We start from the raw sequence: 20,727 nt of genomic DNA on the forward strand, positions 1-20,727 counted from the left end.
ATGAGAGAATCAACAGACGACAAACAAGACGAAGTATGAAGTATGATTCTGTCAGGAATTTCTCCAGAAGCCTGCCATTCTCGCAAGATTTTTTCCATTGATTCCTTCAAAATTTTCGATAAAAATCTGTCCATTTATTTATTTATTCGATTTATTCAAGGATCCCTTCAGAAATTTCAGAGTCCTCCAAAAATTGATCGGTAAAGTTTTGTTTTTGGGTTGTCTCCATAAGTTAAACCAGTGCATCTTTTACTGACTTCCCAGGGTAGTGAGTATCTTCGTTCTTGACACAAAATGTGCAAATGCCATTTAGCAAAGAAAGCTGAGAAGAAGGTTCTCCCAGCAGGGGTGTAACACTAGAAATAAGTAGAGGGATTCAGGATTTTCCAGGAATTTCTGCAAATATTTTTCCAAGAGTTTCTCAATAAATTCCCTATTCATCCTGGAAATTATCCAGTGATTTTCCTACGGTTTCCTCTAATATTTTCGTTAGGGAATTTCTTAAAGGATATCCCCCGGAATCCCTGAATTAAACCTGCAGGAATTTCAGCTAAGATTCTTCAAAGAGTTTGTCAAGCAAGTCCTCTGTCCTCCAGGGATTTATTCAGTGATTTTGTTATGGATTTTTTAGGATTTGCTCCAGGATTTTCGTTTAGGACTTTTTCATGAATTCAACCAGTGTATCCTATTTTGCTATGAATTTTTCCAACACTTTTATTCAGGATCTCATTGAAAACTCCAATCACGATTTTTTCTAAGTACATCTTCAGATATCGCTCCAGAGATTCCTCGAAAAATTTCTTCAGGGATTGTTGCACATATCTAAATCATGACATTTCTTAATTATGAAAATTCTCGAGGAATTTATCCAACGATCCAATCAGAATTGCAGAAATCCTTCCAACGATTCTTGAATGGATTATTCTTCGAATTCTTTCAGGACTTTCGTTAAAAACCACGTAATTTTTTGATGATTTTTTTTTCCAAAAAAAAATGTCACTGAATTTCTTGATATTCATCAATTGTATCTTCCATAATCTTCCTTAGGATTTCCTCCAAACTTTTCGTTTATGATTTCATTCAGTTTTTTTTGTATACTTACAGTAAATATTCTAGAGATGTTTCCAAAAAATTTCAAGGAAGTTATCCAGACATTTTCTCAATGATTCCCCTTGCTTTGGATATGTAGAAACAATGAAATTTTTCATAATTTATTGGAGAAACTTCTGCTGAAAATAAAGCCATGTATTTCTATAGGAAATCCAAAAATAATCTCTTGTACTAATATCTCATAAGCTACTGGATCACTGAGGGATCTTCTGGACCAAAAGGAAAGCTTTGGAGGATTTAGAGGGAATTGGTGGGTATGAAACCCGGTACAAGATCGTTCAGGGTATTCTGAAATATCTGAAAGACCTGAAAAAAAATGCATAGGAACGTCTAGAGGAATTACTGGAATAACTGATGTACCATTTCTTGGTGGAAATCCTGAAGGCACTTTTGAAGAATCCTTGGAGAATTTACTCGAGAAATTATTCGAGAATTATTTGGAAGATAGTGCAGGAGTTATCCCTGGGTGAAATACTGTAGAAATCCTCAGAGAAATCACTGGAGCAACTTTACAAGGAATTCTTCAACATATTTATTGAATAAACTTGGAAGACTTCTTAAGTTTCCTAATGTGCTGATGACATTTTCCGAGCAATTCCTCGTAGAATCTATTCATCATTATTTTAAGAAATTCCTGTCGATATGGATAGAAGAATTACTGAATAAATTAGAACTTTTAGACGACTTCATGTAGGATAGACTCTTGAAAATCTCTAGTGATTTTCCTGGAAGAACACCTGTGCAAATCTTTGGAAGACCTCATGGATCTTTGGAAAACAATCCTAGGAAAAACCCAGGAAGAATTTCCAGAACGATCCCAGTGGAAATTACTAGACGTATCATCGTTGGTGTGCTAAAGTTTTGAATTTCTATCTTTATTGTGCTGTATTTCACCTTACCATTGATGTTTTCTTTGAAGTCTTGCAGTTTATGTCAGATTTTATAAGTATCTGCTAGCATGTTAGTAGGAATTACTAGCTTCTTCCTGAGTCGAGTATCAGATTCAACGGTCGCTCCGGTATAGAAAATGCAAGTTTTCACAAAATATTTATTCTTCGCAAAACGGATGATGACGCACCCATATTGCATTACTCCGATAGTCTTTCGACATTTACCCTGTACTCGGGACCAGCAATGCAATCAATCAACAAATTATGTGTAGGCAGGTTTAATTATTCAGCTGGGTGATGGATCAATCGGGTTTGTTTTTCCATGCACCCCTTGACGTTCCCACGAATACCCAATTGTTTGCCGTTGAGGAAATGCTTTTGGGAAACCGGGATGGCAGACCGAACCGCATTGGGTTGCTGTTTACTACATTGTACATCACACTGGGTAAACTTCGCTTGTACTACTGGACTCTCCACAAGCCACCGTCATCGTCGTATGCCGCCAAGCCCTTTGGGTTATTGTATTTTTTGCTACCCCGCTCTAGGGACCAGGTCCAGATGACGCTGCAGAAGCACTATGTTTCTGACTGACCGTTATTGATGTAGCAGGGCTGGTAACGGCTAAGTATTTAGAAAAAAAAGCTACACTGAAGATTTTTTGCCCGAAAAATTGATCCCTTTTTCAAGAACCAAACCGGAGCTAAGAAAATAATCTAGGCGATAAGAGTTTGATTGCTCATCTGACCAGACATATCTCTAGTGATTTTTCTATTTTTTCTATTATATATACTACTGATTATTTGGTCGGCGTTAAGTCAGAGTGGACCAAGTGACATATGTTACTTTCAAACAATATAATGTGAAGCGATAATCGTGAAAAATCATGGTTCACTCTAACTGAACAATTTCTAGGAAAATAACAATCATTCAATGCTTGCATGGTCAAACTGGGTGCATATCTCTAAGAAAAACAGATTATCAAGATCCTTCGACACCAGTACCGTAAATTCGTAAATTATCCATATAGTCAATACCGAAATCAGTGGCATTACGATAGCTTGAAAATTAAGGTTTCTCAGGGTCAGAGTATTGAAGACCAGAAATATTCAAATATGTGTGCAGTCAGAGTGGATCAAGTGAAAATCTTGAGTACCGACCAAAATATACTGGTCCAATAAGCGGGTTCTAGGAGATTCCATACATACACCATAAAACTACCATAAACTTCTATCGGACTCTGAAATTGACTCAACGCATTTTGCATTAATCAATCAGTTTATTGATTTTCAACACTTGGTCCACTCTGTCTGCACAGAAATTGTTGCAATTTCTGCTCACTCATCCAAATATGGTAAATGGCCAATAATCAAAATCAAATGCATCGAACTAAGTGATATTTATAAATTTCTATTGATGGATGAGTAGAAGAATCATTCGATGTCGAAAAATCTGGCAAATCTCTTGATTTGTTTTTCATTTCCTTTTACACTTTTATCGATTTTTATTGATCATCCAAAGTAAATTTGTTACATATCTTTCGAAGTTTACAGCATTCCTAAAATCTGATCAAATTGAAACGGAAGTAATGTAATTTCGCATCTAGTGAGAGAATATTCCAGTTTTCCCATGTTTTGTACTTGGTCCCCTTTGACTTAACGCCGACCATTTAATTGTATTGTTTCCATAATTTTGTCCAATTTCATTAGATTAATTAAAATAATTGCCCAAAATTTCCTTAAGATATTACTTTGCAGATTTCTTCAGAAGTGCATTCAGCGATGTTTATACGGACTTCCTAAGGAATTCCACCAAGACTTCGTTTAAGATACCGCCGAGAAATCAAACTGGATTTTTTCTTAGGATAATCACAGAAATCATCTCAGTAGTTTGTTTAAGAAATTTTTATAAACATTCCTGAAGAATTTGAAAAAAGACTTCAACTAGGAATTTCTTTAAAGATTCCAGAGAAACCTTCTAAACAAAATTCTTTCAAGATTTCATCCTGAAATTGTTTGAAAAATTTCTCAAGAAAGCCTCCAACGATTTTTTTTCAGGCATTCTTCATGGAATGTCTTCAGGGGAATGCCAAGAATTTTTTTCTGAAATCAATGGAGAAAATATCGATGATAGTTTCTAAAGAAAATCTTAAAGCAACCTCTGATGAAACTTGCGTAAGTTCTAAAGTAATTCCTACAAGGAACTTAGGAAGAACATCTGGATATTTGAGGAAGACTCAGAAGCTTTCTATATGAATTGCTAAGATAACTAAAATAAACGATATTCTGAAGAAATTTCTTGAAAAGATCGGACGGAATCCTTGAAGAAATTTCTGTGAGCATGATTGGATACGTATCTGTATTGTGATATCAAGTGGTGTGAAACCTTAAATCAAATTTTGAAGAACTCTTGGATATTTCATTTGAGCATTGCAGGAGTAATCCTTTGAAAGATAAATTCCTAGAGAAATTTCGGGAGGTCAAATTTATCGAGGAATTTCTAATAGATTTCCTCGAATAATCCCTGGATATTAATTATTTCTTGGAAGAACTCCAGTAGGAATCTTTGGAAGATCTCGAGTAACAAGTGAATAAATCGCTGGATATTCAGAATAATTTCTGTGATAAATCTCTGATAAAATTTCTGGTTGAATTGGTGGTCCATAGAGATTCCTAAATGATTTTTTGGAGGATCCCTGAAGAAGTCCCTAGAATTATTCCAGAAGGAATTTCTGACAAACCGCTAGAAGAATTCCTAAAGCTTTTTCTTAAGGAATTTGAAAAGAAATGTCTTAGAATCTGTAGAATAGCCTCGGAAGGTTTCTCTGGTACCTCTACAGGGTGTCTACTCGTTTAGCAAAATGAAATTCCCTGATATTTCCAGGTTTTTTCCAGGTTTTATAAAAATAATTCCAGGTTCAAGAAATACTGTAATTTTATATGTCTAAAATAAATTAATGAACGGAATTTTCAAGTGCATTAGTATGTGTCTTCTTGAAAGTATTTTTTGTACAGATTACGTACCATTTATTTCCATCGGTCGTTTGGATAACTTAGACAGCTTCATGGGCGCTAAATTAAATTTTATTTGGATATGTGGCAATATATTCACAATCTAAATTAACACAAATAATTCGTAAAACTTTTGGACCCGGATCCATTTTTTTATGATAGAAACACGGATTATCGAGCCCCTGGGTAATCGCGTTCGACCGTATAACATTTGACTGTGGTAATATGATTAAACTATAAATGTTTGCATTTCATTCGAAAAAGTTCTAAATTAGTCATGATTTTTACGAAATTTCGAATTGATTGTTGTTCAAGTTCCAGTTTACTTTTTGAAAAAAAATTCTGATGTTAAATATTTTCCAATAATTTTAAAAATGAATGAGTTTCTTGAAAATATGAAATTTAGAAACCTCTTTCCAGGAAAAAAGAGATTAAAAAGTAACCATAAAGAGACCTAAAAGAGACAAAACAGTAATCAAAAAGCGAAACCTAACAGGAACCAGGACAAAATAGTTTAATCAGACCAAACATTTCTCTGAAAATATTTTTAAAACTTTTTTTTTCAAATATTTTTTTTTTTTTTGCGACATTACGACGACATACCAGCACATCTGGTATATGCCAGTAAAGGACATTGATGTATTACGACGACATTACGAAAGGGATGGATTCATATCTATATTTAAGATATTCACTCTCCAAAAATTTTCCAAAGGTATGACTCCAAAAATTTTGTTTTTTTTATATCTCAAAATAGAACCAAGATTTTTCCATACATTATCACAAAAAATACCACAAGGCTTTCATCAGAAATTTCTTCACATATTATTTCAGATATTTTTTGTGAAAAAACCCTTAGTCCTCGAGGATTTTATCCGGTGATTCTCCAATTAATTTTTTTCTAGAACATCCTCCAAGACTCCCGTTTAAAACACGTTGTAATATTCAACTAGAAACATCTCTGGATGCCTCCAAGGGTTTCTCAGGATTTTCTACAAAATTGTTCTTTAGAATTTTAATAAGATTTTGACTACAAATTTCTCTGAGGATACCTTCCTGATTGCTCCTAGGATTTCTTCTCGGAAATTCTACTATTAATTCTATGATAATTCTCAAGGAAGTTTTCAAAACCTTTTTCTCAAGCATTATTCCAGGAGTTTTCACCAAGGAAATTTGAATGTAATTTCCCAGAAAGCTGAGAAATTAAAAAAATCCTTGACGTAAATTTATGGGTATCTTCTGATACAGTTACTTATGTAATTTCTTAGGCCACCCTTGTTTAAAGAGGATTTTCAGGAAGACTTACTCTTGAAGAACTTTTAGAAGATTTCCAAGATTATTGCTACGATAATAAAAAAAAGAAAGATCATAATATCTCGCAGGATATTGCGCAGGATCTCTTGGAACACAGGACGAAATTACTAGAAAATTGTGTTGGAATAATCATTCCTACAGTCGAAGGATTTCATAGAAAAAATTGCTATGGTGTTAAATTGTGTGGAACCTTAAAAGAACTTTTCAATATTCCATGGGAATTTTTTGAGAAATTCATTGAAAAATATTTGGATGAACTCCAGTGATCCTAGGATGAAATGCTGGAGAAATTCCTAGAAAAAAAACTCTAAAGAAACTTAATAACGAAACACAGGTCGAATTGAGGGAATTATTTGAAATGTTCTCAATATATTGACTCGAATAACCACTCGAGGAGCTTTTGGATCTATTCTTTGGAATAACCGTAGACGAAATGGCGTTGAAATTCTTGTCAAGTCTTCTTGGGAGAAATTCTGTGGGAACCTTTGGATATATCTTTGATTAACGACTGTAGAATTCGGTTGGATAGTTGTGTGAAAAAATATCTGGAGGAAGTCCTAAGATAGTCTTTGTTCAAAGTACTGCCTGAGAAAAATTTCTAGAGATTTTAACGTTGAAATGTTCAAGGATTTCCTAAAGCAAATTATGGAGGAACTCCTGTAAGCATCGTATGAAGAAAATGCTGAAGCAATTTTTTGAAGAATTCATAATAAAATCTCTGGAGAAACCACAAGGATATTTCCTGAGGCTGTTCTCGAGAAATACGAGAAGAAATTTTGCATCTCAGTTATCTGCATGCAAGATAAGGAAAGAAAAGAGACTTTAGATACTATTTTGGTTAAAATAGAGACTTCAGACACCTTTTATCAAAAATAGAGACTTATTAGAGACTTGCAAAAAAATGGTATATAAAAAGAAACCTGCTACCAGCCCTAGGTATGTTAATCCGTTACCGAATAAATTTAGATACATTAAAAACATCAATCATGTTTTGATGAGCTGATGAAATTTCATACTCGAAAGAATTCTCACTGAACAGCTCATATAGTTTTTGGAGAGCGGCGCAGCCGAATTTTTTTCGAATGAAGATAGTTTTCTGGCAATTAATGATAGCTCTGGGTTATAACGCAAAATTCTTTGTCGTGAACATATTCTATCATGAATTACTGCTTCAAAATAATTTCCCTGATTGTGATCGAAATTCCCTGAGAATTCCAGGTTTTTTCCAGGTTGAATAAAATTCCCTGATAATTCCAGGTTTTCCAGGTTTTTCCAGGTAGTAGACACCCTGCTCTAGAATTTTGCCTCAGGATTCACTGCAATCATACCTTCCATTGAAAATCGAAACGCTAATGAGACTTACATTAAAGTAGTGACCAAGTCTTTAAAACGAGACCTGCTACCAGCCCTGACGTAGGGATGGATGTGAAGATGGGAGCACACCTTAATCTAGGCATGCCCAACCGTTTTTAACCACGTGCCACATCCCAGAATCAATATTGTGCTCCGGGCTAAAGTTTTTTAGAAACACAAACTTCAAAATTTTCGTAAAATCGAACGAAAGTAATCAGTGAAGAAAGATGTCTTAAAAACTGAAAACAGTTAATTGAAATACAGCAATGAAGAATGCTGTCAAAGATTCAATAAAAGCCCTACCTACTCAATATTTTGTAAGGAATTGACCTGGGTTTATGTAAAATTTATGTCTCGGATTCGATGGTAATCTAGAATTCTGTGAAAATTCTGCCCAACGTTGTGAGAGTCCTTAGATTTTTTTGGTAAAAATCATATCTAGAGTTCTGATCTAATGATGTTTCAAACACTCCCTAGAAATCTAGAAAAATCTTTCCCACAATTGTGTAAATTTTGTGTCTAGGATTTTATGAGAATTCAGTCTATATTTCAGTGAGAATGTATTTAACCAATTTATCCTATTGACCACTACATGATTTTTAGAAATTCAGATTTTATTTAAAAACATAGTGGAGAAATTCATATGAGATAAATTTGTCTAGTATTTGATCTTTACATAATAAATTTGATTATTAGAACTTCAATACTTTAGGATCATGAAAACTATCAAGTCGATTGAGGAAATGCTGAACTCTCCCTTACGCGATATTCCGTATCTTGAAATCTAGTTAGAGAACCATAGTAAAAGTTGTTTTCATTGCTACTTCGATGGACTTTTGGATCGCAGTTGCACTGGTTGTGTGTTCTATAACGCGATGGTCCCTTCAATATTAAATTATGGAGAGTTGAAAATTACAGCTTCCTTGTGATCTAACTACAAGTTGGTAATGTAGTGAGAGGGCCAGATTAAGAAGCATATACAAACGCTTCGCAGGTCACACAAAATGAAACTGTGGGCCGGATGTGGTCGTACGTTGGGCAACCCGGCCATAATCTCTGAACAATGTAGGGTTCGTTAGTTGATCAGAGCCAATTCCGACGGATCTGCCCGCCAGATATGTTGTCATCCTATGAAAGGTCATGTGATGAATTGCTTATATCTACATCTAGAGAGGTGGGTTACAGAAATCTCAACAAATTATCACTTTTTAGCAGCACGTGGGTCACGCGCGAAAAGAGCGTACTACTCGACCGCAACCTGTTTAACATAAGTAATTAGCCGTGATAGCGAACGCGCGCTCATTTCACGAACAGCAATCCAGCCCACTTGCATATGGATGTCGAAAATTTCCATGCAACCAGAGGGCAAGCACGTTTTGGTATAAGCAGACATTAGCTTGGGTGTGGCGTTTTGTTCACAAGGAAAATTTCTTGGTTAAATTCACCTACGACAGGTGCCACGGTTTTGGTTAAACTAAGATGTTTTTAATGGAGTACCTACATAAGTATAATGGCATGTGAGCAGTATCACATGTAAGATCCACCACATATCTAGAAAAGGATTTATAAAGAACTTCAGACCAGTTTGACTATCATAAGGATAATCATAAGGAAGATCATAAGAATCGCACCAGGAATAAAAAATAGATCCATGATAGATTTAATGAATAGCTTTGGAACCTTGTTATATTTTCAAGGAAGAACTCATAAGATTCTCGCCATGGGTACCTACCAATAAATCCCCAAGAATCTTACAAAAAACACTAAAGATATCCAGAAAATGTCTTGCCATATGTAGCGAAGCCCATGTAAACGATCTGCCAAGGTTACAGTGACCGGCGAAAAAAAAGATTCATTTCCATACAAAATGGCCAAGTTTGGAAACTTTGATCTTGACTCCTAGAGCTCCGATTGATATGAAATTTCTACCGCCACTAGGAAATTCAAAACTGTGCAGTAAAAAGCTCACACCATTTTGATCATACACTTTTAAGGTATCGCAAATGGAAATTTCAAAATTTTGGTTTGACATATTTTGAAAAGTATGAATTTTACAGAAAAATTTGTTCTTCATACTTGTTTCTCTTTTTTTTATTCCTTACTTTTATTTGTTTTAGGCACTTGGCCGCTACTATGCCGAGTATTATACACAGAATCTATTTATATCCTAGTTCTTATTGCTACTTGTTTCTCTTGTTAAATCAAATATTTTTGCCAAATGGTACATTGCCCTAAATATTTTATTTTCAAAAATCAAAAAGCGTTTTTTACAAAATGGGGCATTTGCGATAATTTTAAAGTGTTCAAATTACTGTGAATTTTCCACTGCACAAATTTCAAGTTATTTCTTAGTAGGGCTGAAATTTGATGTTTTTTTTCGGCCGGTCACTGTACGTGTGAATAAATTCATCTTATGTTTTGGATGGAATTTTGTCAAAAATGTATACTATAGAAATCTATCAAAGATTTTGGTTGGAAATCGTTCAAGGGTCGTGACCAGATCATGAGAAAATCGCGAGTAACATCTATTTCAAATCAGCGCAGCTTTAATTGGGGATATCGAATTAAGACCAAGGACCCACTGAAACAGAACCTTCCGGCTAACTAGGAGCTCTTCCACAGTTATCAACTGAGAGATTTCTCGCGTAACTTTTCAAAAGAACCTATGACCTATGTAACGAGAGAGGCTCTCTTCGTTTACTTTATCTTTCATCAATAACTGAGCTACATTAACTTATTCTGTCGCGTTTTTTTTTTTTTTGTATGATGCGCTAGCCAAAGACTGTCTTTCGATCCATAGTAAGAAACTACCCGAAAGCTTTAGTATTGCACTGTTGTAATCGAAACACGGTGCTTCATTCGATGCCGTTATTATTAAACAAAAATAGCCATCAACACTTGAACCTCCAGATAGTTTATATACCTATTCTACACTTCTGGTCATATTTTCAAAAAATCCTCAGACGGAATTATGAGTTACCTTTTAAATACGCAACTGTCAAAAACGTTTATTTTAAAACATTTACTATGAATTATGATTTTCAAAACCGTAAGCCGGTTTAAAATGTTTTCAATCATATAAAATTATTCAATATTATAAGAACTTACCGTAATCATCTGCAGGCTCAAATGCTGTAAGGCATTACGGAGCTAACATAAGCTTGTAATTGAAGGATTTTAAATTTTATTACTTTTGTCAAAAAAAAAACAGATTCGCGATAATTCAAAAGTTTGTTGATGGTAAGTTCTGAATCTCTAGCATAGCTACTTTAATCTGAAGCTACTTTCAAGTAATGATGAAAACTGCAGATCAATGTGAGCATTAGAAGCCGAGATCCAAGTATCAAAACTTGACAATTTTGTATGGAAAAACGGCCAACGCGTACTTTATTCTGTCCAAAAACGTCGTAAGTAATTGAATAAAGCGGTGTTTCATTCTGTCATCAAATTATTGTGGGAAATTAATAAAAAATCCCTAATGGTTGAACGCGAGCATGCAAAATTTAAACGATGTACACGACGAAAAAATGTTAAAAAGTAATAGATTGATTTCTTTAAAACCGCATGATAGTTACGAACGTCAATTCGATAATAATTAAAATGTTTTGCAAAATTTCAAAAGATTTCTTAAGTAATGTTGACTTTTTCAAAAAAATTTAAGTAAATTCTCAGGTGTTTGATTAAGAAAAACCAAAATTACGCAAAAAGTCCCAAGATTTCACTGAGATCCATCTTAGAATCCAGAAGATTCTGCTAAAATTCAAAGGATTCTTTCTGATGTGATTTTTCTTGGTTCAGCTAAGTATACCTATATTCCACAAGGATTCAGAATCTTCAGATTGCGCAGAGAATCTATAAAGTCTCCTAAAAACGCACAGGATTCGATTAATTTGTTAATGGCGTTTAAAATTGCAATGGTTCTGTGAGAAAACCTAAGAATTCCACTTGGAATCATCAGGAACCGGCTAGGAATCCTGCTGAGAATCTCTGGATTTAGCTGATATCTTGATGAAAATCCTCAAAAACCGTTAAGATTTCTTGTCCTGATAAAATAGTGTACACTGACCGGATATCGTGGTCAATATAACAATGGAATTCTCGATTCGATGAAATTCTCATAAATCCGTTTCAAATCAACATTTTTATTTCAATGCTGAAGATTCAAATTTATTCTAAGGACTGTGTTCGAAATCATAAGAATAAGATCGTAAAAATTATAATTATAAATGAAACATTTATGTCTAATGTCTTCAAGATGTTTGGAAAGTAATTTGCGATCCTTAACGGTTTCCAGCAAAACATAAAAGTCTTCTTTTTGATCAATTAGGAAGAAAACCTTGAAACTCCTTCATGATTCACTTTAAGATCTCCAGGATTTCAGCATCTTCTGCCTATATTCATCAAATTTGAAAATACTGATCTTAAATAGCGGTACACTCTTATAAAAAATAGGTACATTTACGTGTTTTAGATGCACATAAAAGAAGCGAACCTTTTGACATAATATTACATATGTTTTTAAAATTACATGACGACAACAAACGAATAATTTTAATGTTTATATTTAGTGGTTCAAACTAGGGTAAAAGCACCGGCTTTTTTCCAGCCTAAGTGATAATGTCAATTAAAATTTTATGGGAAGCCTTATTTATACTACAAATACGTCAAATGTAAGCTATCAATACATTTTATGTATGTGCAATATCGAAACTGAGCTGAAACCATTGTTTCGCTTTGAAAATCGTGTTGGTTAATATACGTCACCAGAACCAGTTTCAGCCGGAGATTTAACTTCGGTTTTTAGCTTGGCCAAACCCGTCAATTTGTTTTGAGAGAGGCCAAATAAGGTGTACCCTGGCCAAATTAGGTTTATGAGAGTGAAAACTATACGGAAAATGAATTGTTTTTCTAATGCATTGAATCAATTTGGACGAGTAAATGAATGTAGCTCTAGCAAATGAATGTGATCTACTGAAAACAAAAGGTTTCAAGCTGTTTGGCTGTGAAAAACGGTGTATAATCCACTATTCTTACAACTGGCGTAAGGCCAAAACCGGTGCTTCTATCCTATAACATTCTAACTACTACGACTACAGATTTTCGGGCAGATCATTTCAAATGGAAATGTTTTCAGAAAGCACATATCACACATAAACGTGTGTCACATATCACACATAAACATGTCTTATAATTTCTGCGTAAAATTGTAGAACGATCTGCGTCAAAAACTTTTGCTATTACGAGTCAACGCTGACAGCTGACATGTAAGAAGTGCACTAGTTACAAGTAACCTGGTTTCGTTTGGTTGGTATCATTTCTTCAAAACTACCCTTTCCATACTTTTTGTGTGTGTACGCTTTGCCACCCGAGCAAGAAGCAAACGAAATCAACACGAAATAATGAAACTTTTTCTCTTGCAGCAGCAGTAGCAGTAGCAAGGACCTACGCTCTTCTTGGACTACATATTTCTTGCCGGACGGACGGCGCAGATTGCAATCATCGGACATAACCGGTAGAAATGGGACTGTGGGCTACCTACCAGGGAAAAAGAAAACTGAAGGGAACAAACGGTAAACTATTTCCAACTATAATTACCGGAAATTAAAAGCAACAGAAATTTCCGTCCATCGTTGGGTTCTTGCAGACTTACAGGACTACCAACACACAACACCCACTAGCAACGGCACGTTATTCAAGGGAGACGGTCGGAATTGTTAACTGTTTTCCATTAATTATTTGTACTCGGGAATTGTTAGGGATTGAATAGATTGTTTTTGCCCAGTAAAAATAAATCCCGTGATGGAACGCGAAGAAGGATACTTTTCGAAAGCTCGCACTTGAGCTCATCAGAAGCTCGAAGAAGTTCAATCATTACTGAATGCAACCCTAATGATGCAAAATTCTGCCATGATCCTGTGACTCAATGGGTTCACGTTGAATGGTTACTTGGTGAAGCATTGGCTTCCAAAGGGCACTTGTGACCAAAAGGGAGAAGAGACTACATGCTAATAGAATTCCTATCTTGAGGCGAAGGATGACGACGCTGCACAATGGTCGAGTTCCATAGCAAAAGGCGGTCAAAACTAGCGTACATATTTCTATCAAACTCGAATATAAACGCCATTTGTGTTTTAAATCCCATTCGATTGCATTCCTAATAAAATCACGTGGGTTTATTCACAAATTTCATAACGCTAAAAATGGGATTGTACCCCGTTTGGCATAATGGCCGTTTGGCATAAAGTCGTTTGGCATAATGGCCGTTTGGCGTAATGGCTGTTTGGCATAATGGTCAATTGGCATAATGATTGACTTAGAATGAATATCGGCATTTTTGAAGCTTTTACCGAGATCAACACCACCGAGCGCATAACAAACATTTTTGGTAGGTTCTCGACAAGCGTGGTGTTGCGATATACATATTTGAGAATAGTAAATTGGCAAAGCAAGTTCGAAGTTGTTGATAAAGGAAACGCTCATAGAATATTTCGCTGCAGATCAAGCTCTGTCCCAGTTTGGACGTAACACTTGATGAAAATTACTTGATGAAATAAGGGAAAATTATTTGCAAAAAAAAAATAAATATAAAGAAAAGCCTATTTCTAAAAGAAGGCAAAATTTATGATTAAACCAAAAGAAGATTGGACGCTTAAAAACTATTTCGACATAATAAAACGAAAAGACATTAACAATTGCCTCAGAATCATCGAAGTGATTGTGATACTTTTCCCCGAATGTCGTTTCTCCGAACGTCGGTTCCTCGTATGCCAGTCTTCGAATGACCGATTCCCCCGAAAAGTGGTGCAGTTTAAATAGGTGCTATAATAATCTTCAGTGGCTGGATAGTGAACGAGAAAGAACGATAAGTAATCAAAAGAAGGAGTTATTCTGTCATTGTCGGCTATACACATGGTGGCAAAAAACCGGTAAAACTTGATAGAACAGCCAATTAAATAGAGAAGGGTGCATATTAGATGACCAGTTTGTTCACAACCCTGAAATGTATAAAGCTACGACAGTTATGAGTGCTAAAAACGTTTCGGGAAAATGGGCTAATCGGGGAAATGGGATATTCGAGGAACTGGCATTCGGGGAATTGGCGTTCGGGGAGATGACATTCGGGGAACCGACATTCAGTGAAAATTAGAACAACCCTTCAAAGTAACTGCAGTAATCGATGTCTCTTTTCGCTTATAACTTGAGCAGATCAATGTTATCGAATGCCGCCTTTTTGTCAGTTGGGAACAATAAAATATTTAAAAAATATAGCTCCAAAGAACAGCCTATGTATAAAAGAAGGTGAAATTTATTTAAAATTTATATCAACAGTTTCTATACCTATAATAATGATTACATCATACAGTCATCTCTCCCTTACTCGATATTGAAGGGATCATCGAGTTAGGGAGGTATCGAGTTACAGAACACGAAAGCAGTGCAACTGCGTTCCAATGGACCATCGAGTTAGCCATGAAAACTAACTTTTACTATGGTTCTCTTACTCGATATCGAGATACGGAATATCGAGTAAGGGAGAGTTAACTGTATTTAGAAAAAAAACATAGAACGTTTGAAAGCAGGGTAAATTTGTGCTAAATATATCTAAATCTTCGGTGCAAAAATTTATTCCAATAGCGAAAGTCAAAAGAAGAATTGATATTTGAAAGGAGGGTAATATCTGGATAAAAATACTATTGACAATAACTTTCCTAATATGCTTTAGTTTATTCAAGAGCATATGATTGTTGAACAAAGTGTCATTTTATGTCAATTCACTCCAAAACAAACCTGATGTCATCAGAAAGATTCAAAAGAAACGTAAAAACGAATGTCATCTCAAAAAATTTTTGATTTCAGACTCATTATGCCAAACGGCTATTATGCCAAACGACTTTATGCCAAATGACCATTATGCCAAACGACTTTATGCCAAACGGCTTTATGCCAAACGACCAAATGACCTACCACCCAAAAATGGCCATTTTCGACACCCACCCCCTCGTAACGCTTTTTGTGTGAATATTTTACAAATTTTGTATGAGCCGTAACACCACGAGGACACCCGTCCACCTCCTTTAGCGTTATGAAATAATATATTTCATCGATTGAGGCGATAAAGCTAGTTTTGACCAATCTTTATTTCTATCCGACCATTGTGCGCTGGTGGCTTGTGGTCCATTCTTGCGGAATGGAACCAGGGAATGCATACCTACTAACTAATGTGTGGGGGTGGTGGTTGGTGCATTCTAGCGTACAAATTAAAATTATGCAAGCGAACCGGAAGGAAAGCTAACAGTAGCTGCTGCTCCGGTGGCATTAGCCAGTAGTGGAAAATTCTTTTCAAGGATGGCTCCCCTTGCAAAACACCGATGAAATTATTTCGCTTGAATTTGCAGGGTAAGCGTACAGTAAATATGCTGATACTTTTTGAACTTCTACTGTATACAAGTCCTAAACACACATCCAGGGTGCCCATTCAAAATTCAGTTTTCCAATTGCCGGATTTTTTTTGGATACCTACAAATTAAAAACAGTATGATGTCATAGTTCTGCGATTTCATATTTTCCGGAAATGTTTGATTGAAGGGGTTGATATCCAATTTGTTTGTAGAACTATGAATGTTGAAGCAGTGTTTGCAATTACATCAGGGGTTTTCTACCATTACAAAACTTTATGCAGTACACCTTCTCGTTTGTATATTGCCATATATTGTATGATATTAGCAATACCATTGTACTTTTTAATCATGATTCGTGGTTTTACGACGATCCAGCCGAGTGGAAGTTTAACAATTAACGAAAAACTAAACATTACATATTTTTTGCAACTGGACTGAATGGACAAATTGATATGAAATTTAGCGAAAAAGTTAAACGTCTTCTCGGTGAGAATCGAACTCACGACTCCCTGTTCACTAGATAGAGCGCGTTACCCCTACACCACGAGAGGACTCATGGACGCAGAAGTTAACCTGAATTCGATTTCAGCTCTATAATCACGCAATAAATCTTTTACAATGGTATTTGTAGTTTAATCAATTTTGAATTGAAACATTATTTGAATCTAACCACAAACTCTAAGACATGTTACGTTAATTTTTCAGTTGCTCGTGAATGCTTAATATTGAATGAGGGGCCCAAAAGCAGAGGGGTGTAAGTAACATTTTGGTCGGTTTTGAGTTGAGTACCTATAGACGGATTCCATGTCAAATCGGTCAGTCACAGAACTCGACAATCTTCGATTTGGATTAAACTTTGCACATGTTTTTGGTATGGTAGAATAAGTGTTTTTCATAGAAAAAATGATCATTTTGACTCAAGTGTAACTTTTGAAAATGGCCTATAAATGTTTGCATGCAACCTATTTGAAAAATTCCAACTCCGAAACTATTGATTTTAGAGAAAAATTATCTATGAAGAAGTTGTAGTGAACCGTTTGGACTATAAGAAAAATATATATACTGAAAAAATATTTAATTTATTTTTCTAAGCCATAATGATTATATGAATAATTTCTCTAGAAGTAGCCATTTTCGAATTATATCGAGTTTAATGCAAAAATATTGTTTAAATATAAAAATAGGACATTTTCATAAGTTATTCGCGTTTCTCCATTAATAATAATACGTTTTCGAGAGTAAAGACCATATTTCTTCCCACTTACATATTGTCCTTGATGGAGAATCCCGAATAACTAATGAAAACGGCCTATTTTAATATTTAAACAATATTTTTTGCATTAAACTCGATACAATTCGAAAATGGTTACTTCTAGAGAAATTATTCATATAATCATTATGGCTTAGAATCATTTCAAGATGCTTACTGTATCATCAGAACGTATTTATGTTGACCAAAAATCAAAATTTTGAAAATCGACCAAAACCAATTTTTTTTCTTATAGTCCAAACGGTTCACTACAACTTCTTCATAGACAATTTTTCTCCAAAATCAATAGTTTCGGAGTTAGAATTTTTCAAATAAGTTGCATGCAAACATTTTTAGGCCATTTTCAAAAGTTACACTTGAGTCAAAATGATCAATTTTTCTATGGAAAACACTTATTCTACCATACCAAAAACATGTGCAAAATTTAATCCAAATCGAAGACAATTGAGCACGATTTTTATTTTTTCGACTCATTCTGGATGGAATTCGGTCTATACTGAAAAAATCTACTGTTTTCAAGCTTTCCAACGATATATTAATATGATTTTTTCGTCCAACAGAAAAAATAACATAATTCTTAGAAGATTGGCTTGTTTTCTTGCCTCCAATACGATTTGTATGAAATGAAAAATTTCTGCAAAAACTTTAAAGTCGATTGTCTCAAAACTATGTTTTTGTCACTTACACCTCTTCTAACCCCCTCATGTAATACACAATCAATCGAAATATTTGCAACTTTATTGGGATTTGCCCCAAGCCATCGGGATTCTAATTCAGCGCGCAGTCGGAGTGTTTTTTTCTTTTCGTTCGTGGCTCGGTTCGCGCTTCTTTTGCTGGGCATTGTGTTGTGAAGGCCTAAGCTACCGAGATAGTTTTATGGCGTTTAGCGTGTGCTGAAGGTGATTTGTGGCTGTTCAGTCAAGGATGGAGGATAAATTGTTGAGCTCGTTTCATGCTTTTATTTCATATATGTTAAATATGTATCGTTACAGCGGTGGCAATGTTATGTGAATATGATAATTCAGCAAATTATGAATGGTTCGTCACTGTGAGTGTGGTCATAAGAGTGTTCTACATTTCCCTCTTTTTCAAATGAGTAAAATACGATATTACACGCTTTCTCCTGATAGCAGAAGGAATGTTGCGTGAATGTATTATTCAATAAACTTTGAATGGTTCGTCACTTCAAGTGTCGACATTAATTTTCTTCCACTTGTAAATTTTTCATATTTACGAAAAATATTATATTTATAAGCATGTTTATATCTCACACATAATCATTTCTCATGGTCTAATCGCTCATCATAGTAAATCCTGTGACCCAACGATCGTCCCCATTAACAAACATCCCTTCCCGTAACCTTTGTGGAGATGTAGAGACAAACACGGTTTCCAAATAGCAAAGGTTACACACCCATCACACTTGACTGCAAGGACGAGGCCGGCACCGTTATTGACCCTGCATATATAGAGACATTGAATTATGCACACTGACGAAGATTATGACCAATCCCAGCCGAACTTTTAGTTGATTCTTTGTGCATCTTCACTGACCTTGATCAATCACGGAATAGCAACCATAGATATGTGTAGTCAGTCTTAGCTAAGCAAAATATTTGCAACTTTTTCGTTTTATCATTCAAAAAGGTCAAATTTGAAGAACTTGATCTAATTTATTTATGAAAACAATTTTACGGAATTTCCAAAATACTGTGGGTTAGCAACGGTTTGAATTTCTAAAGAGATTTGAACAAACATGTAAAAAAGATTTATATACGAAAAATCTAAAAGATTAACACTAAAGATCTTTTTTAGAAAACTTTTATGAATTGCCAGAGCTGTGAATTTTCTGAAGAAACCCTTAGACCAGGTCTTCGATTTCTTATATATCAATTCATTTTTTTTTTTCTAAAAATACTTATAACTTTTGATTACGTTAAAGGAAAAATCTGACATGTTAAACATATCCTTCTAGTATGTATGTTGAGTCAAAATAGGGAAACTTCGGGGCGCTCACTAGATTTGTAGAGAATTCTGAAGAATTTTGGATTTATATGATAAAGTCTGTCTCGTGTATCCATAGTACCACAAAACCGGCAAAGTTCAATATAGCCAACCCATTCTCTTCGAAGAATGCCTGCAGAATTATGCGTTAGACGTGGCCCATGGCTGGATCCTAGAGAAATTCTTTATTTGGAGAAACACAGTTTGCTTTCTAAGAAATTTGACATAATCCTAAAAATCATGGACGAATTTTTTGCACTCTTTTGTACATATCTTTTGACTCAATTGATCAGTTCTCAAAATTTTAACTGTTTTGTGTACACTCTTAAAAATAATGAAAATTACTCTGGACGTAATTCTGGTTATGACTGAATGACACATGATGTAAGTGATGGAACGACACAAAAACGTGTCCTTGAAGATGTATTGAACAAAAAATGTAATTTTACATGTTAAAGGACACGAAAACGATGGAACTGAGGTCGACATTTCCCGAATCAGACACTAACGTATTTGAAATTTGACACAAATTTACGTCATTCGGCTCGCTTCTTTTATGTGCATCCCAAAAGACGTAAATCACATTATTTTTTGGTACTGTGTAGGGGATCAGTTGCTTCTCCGAATGATTCCTTATAAATATGGATACCGGTGGCTAATCCTGGTACACGACCGGTAATGTAGTGTAGACCTCCAATTTCACCAGTAATTCTTGATAAAATTTCAATATGAATGTATTTATGTGAAAGTATATGGATATAGTATGTATCAAGTCTAGCGAGCTCATGTAGAACATTTTCGAACCCTAATAATCCGTTTGACATACAGGAGACCGGAAGTCTTAGTATGAAATGTGTCAACAAAAAAAATATCGGGAGAACATATATGAATAGTAACATAGATGAAGTTTTTTAGAGAAAGCTCATTACGAGAAGTATTAAATCCAACTGTTTCGTAAAAGTATAACTATCGGTTTCTAAATTTGAGTATTTTGCATGTATTCGAAAGATCCAAAGATTTATCATTGAAATTTTGATTCCATTGAGAATCCTGGAAGGATGAGAATCCTAGAAGGATGTCCGATAAATCATCTCAGGGATCTCTCAGAATCCTTACAGAATTCGCATCAGGATTCTCATCCTTCCTTCCAAGATTTTTTTTTTGCAGGATTCTCGTTAGAATCTCTTCATGATTCTAATAAGAATTCTCGCAGGATTCATATCAGATTCCTACCAGTATTCTCATCAAAATTCTCTTCACTATTCCCTTAGGATTCTCATCAGAATTCTCTTCAGAATCCTTTAGAGATTAACAGAATCCTCTCCGAATTCTCAATAGAATTTTATCAGAATTCTCATCAGAATCCAATCAGAATTCTC

At 34.9% G+C, this 20,727-nt stretch overlaps 1 protein-coding gene across 8 annotated transcripts in view; it reads right to left on the reverse strand.

Annotated features, from left to right (window-relative positions):
* LOC5570245 (serine/threonine-protein phosphatase 2A 56 kDa regulatory subunit epsilon isoform) overlaps positions 1-20,727 on the reverse strand; it is a 219,532-nt gene that overhangs the window by 103,050 nt on the left and 95,755 nt on the right. The gene's annotated exons all lie outside the window — the stretch shown is intronic.

Source organism: Aedes aegypti, chromosome 1 (genome assembly GCF_002204515.2).
Source record: "Aedes aegypti strain LVP_AGWG chromosome 1, AaegL5.0 Primary Assembly, whole genome shotgun sequence".
NCBI classification, from domain to species: Eukaryota; Metazoa; Arthropoda; class Insecta; order Diptera; family Culicidae; genus Aedes; species Aedes aegypti.